Raw genomic sequence first — 10,048 nt, 5'->3', positions numbered from 1 at the left:
ACCATCCCTCTTCCACCCCAGTCTGGGCCTCTCGTCTTGTCCCCTGGTAAGGTCAAACCCGAGCATCTGTCCAATTCTGAGACAGATGGAGGTCCATTCACCTGATATTCCACCATGACAGGTCAATGCAGGCAACTTGAACTCTCAACTGGGTTGGCTGAACATCCACTGTTCCCTTCTTTCACTTCAGTCATGTATCCATCCTTTATTTCTCTGTCTGTCTGTCCTTCTGCCAGTATTTCCACTTTTACCTAGAGATGCCACAGTTTGTGGGAGAGAGCGATATTGGCACACCAGACACCATAAAAGGCCATGTTCTTCTGTTCTCTGTTACCTCAGCCTTGGAACTGTTGCTGCTACATACTTAGATACAGTAAATCAAATCAGTGTTACCTGATTGACTCACTGACTGCCAAAATAAAAGCTTTGATGAATTAACTTTGCTGTTTGTGGGCCTGACACATTATGGTAATTGAGATTTTTTGTTTCAATTCCTCATCTTGTACGTGTTTGGTCTGTTACCTTGGAGGATCCAGAGAACAATTATTGTGGGGGTTAGGATATAAGAAATTAGATACATTTGGTTATTGGAGTTTACATGAAGGAGAATGTGAGCCAATATTCCCATCACAGAAGGAAGAAGATAGACAAATAGAGGAGAGAAGAGGTAAAGAGCCCTCCTCATCTCCTAAAAGCCCAGGGTTGGGGATAGAGCACACCCTCACCACCTCCACCTCACCCCCATCCACCAAACTCTGGACCCCAGTTGGATGCAAATAAACTTCACCATCAGGAAGCTGCGCTAATCAACTGTCAACTAATCTGTGGCTGGTTTGACCTCTCACGTGTAAGTATTATTAGTTTAAGTATGGATGAGTATTCATGAGTATGAGTTTTAGTATTCATACTGCAAACACGCATGTACATCAAACTTCTCATTATATAATTGTATGCCATAATAGTATACAGTATCATAATTGGTGTCATGAGTGAAATGAAGGAAGAGAGAAAGAGAGAGAGAAAAAGAGAGAGTGATGGGTGCCACAAGAGAAAGGGGGGAAGAAGAGATAGAGAGTTGGGAGCTGGAGAGGTGAAAGTGTGTTAAGAGACCCTGCCATGGTCTGATTAATGACCTGAGAGTAAATCTCTGGCCTAACTGACTTTTACACTTTGTCACTTGTGATGAACGAGTAGGTCACAGACACAAACACACACACACACATTCGCACACACACGTGCAGTAATCCACCGCGCCTCCCTCCCCTCCATCTCAGTCATTACCCAGAAGTCTCCAGTGACAGCCACTCTCCCCAACTTCTCTCCAACACATCTCAAGGTCAGGGGTCATTTAGGCAGTGTATGGACCAGTTTTGGGTGAAGGTTGGGGGGTGGGCAGGGGCTCCGTATAGGGGGGAAAAGTTAGGACAATTCCAAGGGCCCCTGACTGACAGGGGCCCCTAAAAATAAAAAAACGAATAGAAATGATCAATTTTAAAAATTGTATTTTTCATGGGGCCCAAAATTCCTGGTGGCGCCCCTGGGGGTGGGGTTACATTGTTGAGAAATACTTGTTATAATGATGTTCTGTAAAGAAGGGGGAATGGGGGTGGGATGGGTGTTTTGTGTGAGGTGAGGTCTGCTGCCCAGCTGTTGACAGTAATGACCGGAGAGGCCAGGCATTGACAAATGGAACTGACAGTTCTTGGGGAGAGGGGAGGGGGGGCTTCCCACATACCAGCTGCTTAGAAGGAGGAGGATGATGCATGGGAGATATTGACATCCCATGAGGCATATTGCTCTCGGACGCCCTGATAAGGTTTTAAATCAGTCAGGATGATGATGAGTCACAGATGATGTCGATTCCTTTCAGCCCCTCCTCCATCTGTGGATCTTCTTATGTATAATAGAGGAACTTCTTGTTTCTACCTCCAAAGACCACCCAGGTTTAATGATCATAGCTCAGGAGGGGGAGGTTTTAACTGATGGTCTGTAATTCTGGACATATGAGACCAGTATGGATTGATCAAATCATTAAAATAATAATTGTTATCAGTTAATTATTGTTTTCCCCACACTGCATAAACTCCTTATTTTATCTGAGAACAGGTTGATAAAAAGCATAAACAAAGATTCACACACCACAGGGTTGAAAATGTTTATCTATGTTTTGAACAATGACTTCAAGGTATTTTCTCCTACCAAGTAAGTTACGTTTGCTTTTCTTGAAAATGCCTCCTGATTCTGCTTGTCAAAGTATTTTATTGCCAAAGACTGGTTCCAGGGTGGGGTTTCTGACCTGGGACACCAACAATGACTCCCTAGGACACCAACGCTACATCTGGGGTGCAGCCATCCAGCAAAACACAGTCGTGGAGAAAAGAGAGGCGGAAAGGTGGGTGGGAGGAGCAGAGGAGGGAGGAGAGTTGGAGACCTGTTGGTGGTGAAAGAGTTCTCACGCCCTGTAAGTGTGTGTGTTTGTGTGTGTGTCTGGGTGTGTGTTTGTCTGTGTGAGTGTTTACAGTAAAGCAGGGTTGGAACATGTGGCTACCATTATCACCAGTGTCCCCCGTGGTCAGTGCTAAGGACCTGGTCCGTGTGTGGTGTGTGGGCCATGTACAAGCTGTGCTAGCCGTGTGGGAGACATGTGCTACACGTGTGTTAACTATGCTGGAGTCATACTGTATGCTCACTGTGTGCAGCGATGGAAGAACATGTCTGGGAAGGTACAATGCCTGAGTAAGTGTTAGTGCCTGGTTCCACCCCAACCAAAAAATGCACACCAAAACGCACACACTGTGTTTATCACTGATAAACCTACTGTACTGTATTCCACCCATGTACACATACATTGCTTTATGGTTCTAGCATTGTTGTATTAATGTTATTGTATTTCTTCCACAGATTGACTTTAAAACCTCTCTAAGAAATACATCACCAAGGAAACACACAGAACCGAACTGATTAGGTAAACACACAGTAAGTGAAATACTGTACAGTGAAGTAAATCAACTGTCTATGTTGAATGCTTGTGAGCATGTTCATGTTTGTGGTATGTTTTTTTTCTCATTATAAAGGACTGCATGCACTTATTCACGTCAATTCCCAATTGAAACCTAACTCCTCACTTCTTTAAGATGAACAATGTCTTGTATTCGCAGTGACCTCTTAATGTCCCTCAGGAGGCGATGAGAGGAGGGAGTGTCCACCTGTTTGACTGCCTGTCTTCTCTAGAGGTATTTACACCAGGAAACTACAGTAGGAGGCAGAGAGATAGAGAGAAAGAGGAAGGAGAGAGAGAGAGTGGAGATGTGGAGGAAAATGGGATGTCCAATGTACTTATGTTATTCACTAATCAACAGAACTCTCACTAATCAATAGGACTTGTCTTTGGATACTAGTTAGTATGTTCTCATGTGAGTTTACTGTTGATAAGAGTAGATTGAGTGTATTTGTCAGGTTGAATAGATGTTCAGGGTCAGGAGAAAGTATTGGATAAACGTCCCTTGTGATGACACTCTGCCAAAGTGGTCATGGGCTGGAAGCTGTGAATCTCTTTCTCTGTAACTGTTGTAAGACCATTACTGCCTGACTGTCATTATCTATGTTTACTTTCCTGTGCCCTATAAAAGAGGGTCCTCTGGCCTTCAGAGCTGAGAGAGACATGATTGAGACCTGTCATGAATCATATGTCTGTGTTACTGTATGTTGTTTTACTTTACTTCATTTACTTTTGGCCTAATTGTTCCCATCTCTCTCTCTCTCTCTCCATTTTGCGTCCCTCTTTCTCTAGTTTCCTGTTGTTGGTAACCTACAGTCCAGTGACAGAAAAAGCAGGCCTATGATGGATGGTTGTCTGATTGTGACATCTTAAATCTGTTACCTCCAACTAGATGTTTATTTGAGTCTCTGCGCGCTGATATCACATTTGGAGGGAATTCTCTTAAACTGCGGCTACAGGAGAGTAAATATTATGAGGATAGCCACTGAAACATGAAATGTTAATTACAACCGTGAAACATGGGGGTCTGACCTGCAGGCATGTGGACAAAACACAACTTTGCTCTCCATCTTGTTCCCTTAATTCACAGTTTGGTTTGATGTACAGGAAAGTAGACACAATTAAACAGATGTATATACAATATTGTAGGAAATGTACATGTTTTGCGGTTCTGTATGTTTGGATGAAAACAGGAAATGGAGTCGTGGAGTTTGTATTTGTGTTAATTCATTTCAGGGAGTAAGAGGCTCTATGACTGCCTGGAACATGGATGACTGGACGTGTCAGATGTGTCACTGTCTTTGTAGAAGTGAGGATCCAGCAACACACCTTTAAAGTGAGAGAAGCAGGAAGATGCCTGTGGGAGAGCGTCTAGAGTATGTGGAGTGGTTTAGGTTTGGGAATGGATACAGACACAGTTACACACATACATACACACACACGCACACACACACAGCCACATTCAGACACTCCATAGCTTAGTGACCCAGCTCTACGCTGGTCCCTGGGGAAAGACAACAACGGGGAGCTTAGTGAAAACAAGGGTTCCCCAGAACTCGTAAATGAAAACAATCTAAGCTCCGAGGGGGTTGACTTGTCTGACATACCTGTTACTACCCAGTCTGCTCCATAATTTAATAAGGTGAAAACCAAATGGATGAGCTGCAATAAGGCCTCTATTTACTTTACCGTCTGTGCAGTCGTAATCCTATACTGCCGAGCGGAATTTCAGATCCGAACTGGGCTAAGCGCAGGATATACCGCCATGTGGTCCGTTCGCTTGCTTGACCTCTCGCTTGTTCGAGTAACACAGTTACTATCTCGCAGGTAGCTCAAATGACTTTGCCTGGTTTCTATGGTTGACTGGAATATATATAAGATGCTGTGATGCAGTGTATTTGGGTAGGGAAATGTTATAGCATACTCCTCTCTGGTACAGGGATATGTATTATCGGCACATCAGTTCTTTGTAACTTGAAATGCATATTAGGACGCTCCAATACTAAGACTGAAGGGAGAGTAAGCCAGCCACATATTAGCACTGATGGGGATATAGTCAATACTTTTGTCCTGAGGGTTTTCCTTGTGACAGAACATCATTCCAGTGTGTTGTCTAAATCCAGTTCTGCTGCCTCCAAAGAGGGGTCCAACAGTCAGCTCAAACATAGCCAAGAAGCCTTGGGGAATGCTGTCCGGAGTCTATTGGGATTCTCACAGGGATGCAGTTCCAAGAAACAAAGATGGAGAGAAGGGAAGAAAGAAGAGAATATTCCCCATGATACTGGAAGTCAGATAAAGTCTTCATTGTTTTACAGTGGTTTGCCATCTAACTAATCCACTAGCCCCCCACTTCATACATAAACACAATACACACCCTTGTATGCACAAATACACACTGCTCTAAAAACACTGGCAGACCATGACACTGGCAGGGAGAACGTGAGTAAGCACTCATATCCCTGTGAACACATGTCTTCTCATCCAATTGAGCCATTCCAAGATCTAGACTTTGCAGTGTTCAGTTACTGAATAATAAAATAAGACGTTTCTCCTATGGCAATCATAGTCACATTTGGTCCAAGCTCAAACAGCTCTAATTCAGTCATATTTTCACATATTAAGGTGAAACTTTGCAGGGTACTTCAGGGAGAAGTCACCTTAAAGCCTATTGCTGACGGGGGAATCCTAATTATATGGAAAGATATACATGAAATAAATGTGCAGATGTGTTCAATATATTGTGGAATATATTTTAAATATAGGTAAAATTTATGGAAAAATATTTGAAATATATGACAATGATCGCTTCCAGCAAACCTCTTTTGAATTAGCCACTTCTCCCTAAATAAATGTCAATCTTACGGTATTTACGTTTTTGGGGGCACATTTTCAGGTAGCAGGTGGTACTGTTTGAATCGGGATTCCATTTGAAATACTGCTGTTGACAACCTTATTAGAATACCTTCTAGATGGCTGAGCGGTTAGGGAATCAGGCTATTTATCAGAAGGTTGCCGGTTCGATTCCCGGAAGCGCGAAAAAGAAGCTGTGTCCTTGGGCAAGGCAATTCACCCTACTTGCCTCGGGGTATGTCCCTGTACTTACTGTAACTTACTATAAGATCGTCTGCTTAATGTAAATATCACCATATATGTCTGTACATTGTATGGGCATGTTCTCATATATGTACACATGCATTGCACAATATATCTTTCCATATAATTTTACATATATTTAAAATATATTCTACCATATATGAAGCATACATGTGACACTATATCTTTACATATATTACCCATACATTTTCCCATATAAAGCGGCATAGATTATGGTGGTCATTTATGAGTACATAATTGCATATATCTTGGGATATATAAACACATATATTATATATTAATGTTCCATATATTGCAATATATGGAAAACGGCAATCATTGCTGTATTCTGCAATATATTGCAATATATTACATGAATATATATTATAGTTTATAATATATTAGTAATATATTTAGCATCAATATATTATCCCATGTATTTCCATATATAATATATTGGTCAATGTAATGGAAAATAATATATTACAATATATTAAAATGTATTTCAAATCATATATTGGTAAATATATTTTCTTTCCGTAAGGGAAATCAATGCATACAAGCTAGATACTCTTTCCATCCCAACCCTTTGCTGACCATCTGTGTTGTCTTGTCTCTGACGAATCTGTTTGACAAAAGCAAGAACAAATGGATTTCCAGTCACTTGGTCAAATAAAACAAGTCTCATTGACAGGAGGGATGTGCATTCAGTTTTGATTAACTTGGAGATTTTGATTCACCTCTTTACAGTACCTTTTCCAATGCTCAAATACTTCTTAACTTTACATTACTTTTCTTTTTCCAGAGATCAGTGTGTTGTTGTCATTTCATACAGTATTTCTCGCTGGTAGACCCTCCATCCCAATGAATTATCAGATAATAAATGATGATTTCTTTCCAAGCGAGTGGGTAGCTTTCATAATTCCTAGGGAGTGGACAACACAACAAGCAAGACAACAAACAATAATTGTTCTGCTGTCTCCACTTCATTCATGGCTTTGCCCTCCAGTCAGGGGCTCTTGGTCTCATTTATGGGATTCCATCATACAACCCCAATTCCAGAAAAGTTGGGACATTGTGTAAAATACAATAAAAAACAGAATACAATGATTTACAAATCTCATAAACCCATTATGTTATTCACAATAGAACATTTAAAACATGTGAAATGTTTAAACTGATGAAATGAACCATTTTAAGGAAAGAATAAGGTCATTTTGAGTTTGATGGCAGCAACACGTCTCAAAAAAGTTGGGACAAGGCCATCTTCCCCACTGTATAGCATCACCTCTTCTTTTAACAGTCTGTATCTGTCTGGGAACTGAGGAGACCAGTTTCTGGAGTTGTGGGAGAGGAATGTTGTCCCTTTTGTGTCTGATACAGGATCTTTGCTGCTCAACAGTCCTGGGTCTTCTTTGTCATATTTTTCGTGTCATGATCCACCAAATGTTATTAACTGGTGAAAGGTCTGGACTGCAGGCAGGCCAGTTCGCACCCAGACTCTTCTATTACAATGCCATGCAGTTATAACAGATGCAGGATGTGGTTTAAATTAGTCTTGCTAAAATATGCAAGGCATTCCCTGAAAAAGATGTTGCCTGGATGCAAGCAAATGTTATATATATCTTTCAGCATTTATGTTGCCTTTCCAGATGTGCAAGCTGACCATCCTATAGGCACTAATGCAGCCCCATACCATCAGAAATGCAAGCTTTTGAACTGAGCACTGATAACAAGCCGGTTGGTCCCTCTCCTCTTTAGTTCGGAGGACGCTGCGTCCAAGATTTCCAAAAATAATTTTAATTTGATTGACCACAGAACAGTTTTCTTACTTTGCCTCAGTCCATTTTAAATGAGCTTTAGCCCACAGAAGATGGCAGTGTTTCTGGATCATGTTCACGTGTGCGTTCTTCTTTGCATGATAAAGCTTTAACCTGCATTTGTGGATGGCACGGCAAACTATGTTCACAGACAATGAGTTCTGGAGATGTTTCTGAGCCCATGCAATGATTTCCATTACAGAATCATGCCTGTTTTTTTTGCAGTGCCGCCTGAGTGCCTGAAGATCACAGGCATGCAGAATTTATTTCCCCCTTGTCCCTTACAGATAGATTTCTCCAGGTTCTCAATATAATTGTATTACATCATGTACTTTAGATGATGATATATTCAAAGTCTTTGCAATTTTACGTTGAGGAACATTATCCTGAAATAGTTCCACAATACGTAGATGCAGGTTTTCGCAGATTAGTAAACCTTTGCTCATCTTAACTTCTGACAGACTCTGGCTGTGTCTACTACCGCGCACTTTATGAAGTACACTGCAATACAGTGCCCTGCAAAACAGTGCACTTACATATTCAGTGCACTCTGTCGCTGATAAGTGCTGTCTCAAATGGAACACTGCTACATTAAACACTTGGTGGAAGTGACAGACGCAAATCTGCTTGCCACACCCGCAAAACCTGCCAAAATGAACGCGCTTCTCCACTTACGTGGAAAAAGCTGCCGAAAGGGCTCCTCCTTTTCCTCTACGTAGCCAAGATGGCGCCCGTTTAGGGCGAGTAGTGTCCATCGTTGTACACTGTTTTTTTGGACCGTTTGCAGTGCGCCATCCTGCTACTTTCAGTGCACTGAATTATTCTGGTTTTGTGAGTGAAGCGCCCTAAGCACTGAAAGTCAGTGCTCAAAGTGCACAAGTGCGCGGTAGTAGACACAGCCTCTGCCTCTCTAAGATACTCTTTTTATACCCAATCATGTACTGACCTGTTTTTCAATTAACCCAGTTTGTGGCAAAATGTTCCTCCAGCTGTTTATTTTTTGAAAACACTTACTTTTTCCAGCCTTTTATTGCCCCCGTATCAACTTGTAGTATTGTTGCTGTCAAATCCGAAATTACCTTATTTTTTCCTTAAAATTGTGCATTTCATCAGTTTAAACATTTGACATGTTTTATATGTTTTATTGTGTATAACAATGGGTTTATGAGATCTGTAAATCATTGTATTGTATTTTTATTTTAGTTTACAAAACGTCCCAACTTTCCTGGAATTGGGGTTGTACACACAAAGTGAATCGCACATTAAAGGGGTCATTGACTGGGTTTCACACTGTTCATTAAGGTCTCCGAATAGGGTATGTAACATTGGTTGGGCTGAAAATGGCCCAGGTGCTGTTCTATGAGCCCTGATGCATCCTGTGAAATAACCCCGTGAAAAAACAAGAGGTTTTCTTTTTTATGGTATGCTCATGAACATATAAATGAGCTGCGCGCTGATTGGTTGGTTTACAACGAGTGAAGCTGCGGAGCAAAGACGCAACATGGCCAACAGCACTCACTGAAACATTGAAGGTGGAGACTTTAAATAAAAACGGACAAATAAATCTTTTGTGTCTACACAACATGTTTTCAACAGATTGACTAGATTAGTTTTGAAATGATAACGGCCGGGTTTCCCAGATACGTTAAGAAGCTCTTAGCGTTAAGAGCTTCTTAACAAATCTGGGAAACCCGGCCAACATTAGTTGTTTCCACTTCTGTTGTCGAATGCAACGGGATCGACTGGGTTACGTTAGCACTACAGCTTAGCAAACAAACTATTGTGATTCAACTCAGCTTCAGTTTGCTTTAGCTATCTTGCTGAAAATAGATGTGGACAAACACGCATCTTGAATTGTAGATTTACATAACAACACAGGTTATTTATTTGAATGAAACACAGTCAGGAACATGAAATAACGATAGCCCCATTGCCAATAAGCTAAATCATCACACATTCTACCGATGCTTGATACAGGCAGGATATGTTAGCATTGCTAATAACTGTTAGCGACAACATCACACTACAGCTTAAGGTTGTGATGAACAAAAGGTCGGAACAGCACCTCTTTTCAGCAACAGGTTCATAGCAAATCCTGCTTTACATTGTCCCAGGTTTCAAAACTGTCCTCGGTGAA

The 10,048-nt window shown here is 41.3% G+C and overlaps 1 long non-coding RNA gene across 1 annotated transcript; it reads left to right on the top strand.

The window, feature by feature from the left end:
• The first annotated feature begins 2,449 nt into the window (after positions 1-2,449).
• On the top strand, positions 2,450-4,109 carry LOC124481537. Its single transcript, XR_006957666.1, has 4 exons — positions 2,450-2,736; positions 2,902-2,976; positions 3,159-3,233; positions 3,791-4,109. It is a non-coding gene; the product is annotated as an uncharacterized LOC124481537 (long non-coding RNA).
• The last annotated feature ends 5,939 nt before the right edge of the window (positions 4,110-10,048 follow it).

This window comes from Hypomesus transpacificus, chromosome 2 (genome assembly GCF_021917145.1).
Source record: "Hypomesus transpacificus isolate Combined female chromosome 2, fHypTra1, whole genome shotgun sequence".
Taxonomy (NCBI): Eukaryota; Metazoa; Chordata; class Actinopteri; order Osmeriformes; family Osmeridae; genus Hypomesus; species Hypomesus transpacificus.
The sequence above is the reverse complement of the archived record's forward strand: the minus strand, read 5'-3'. Positions and strand labels throughout refer to the sequence as shown.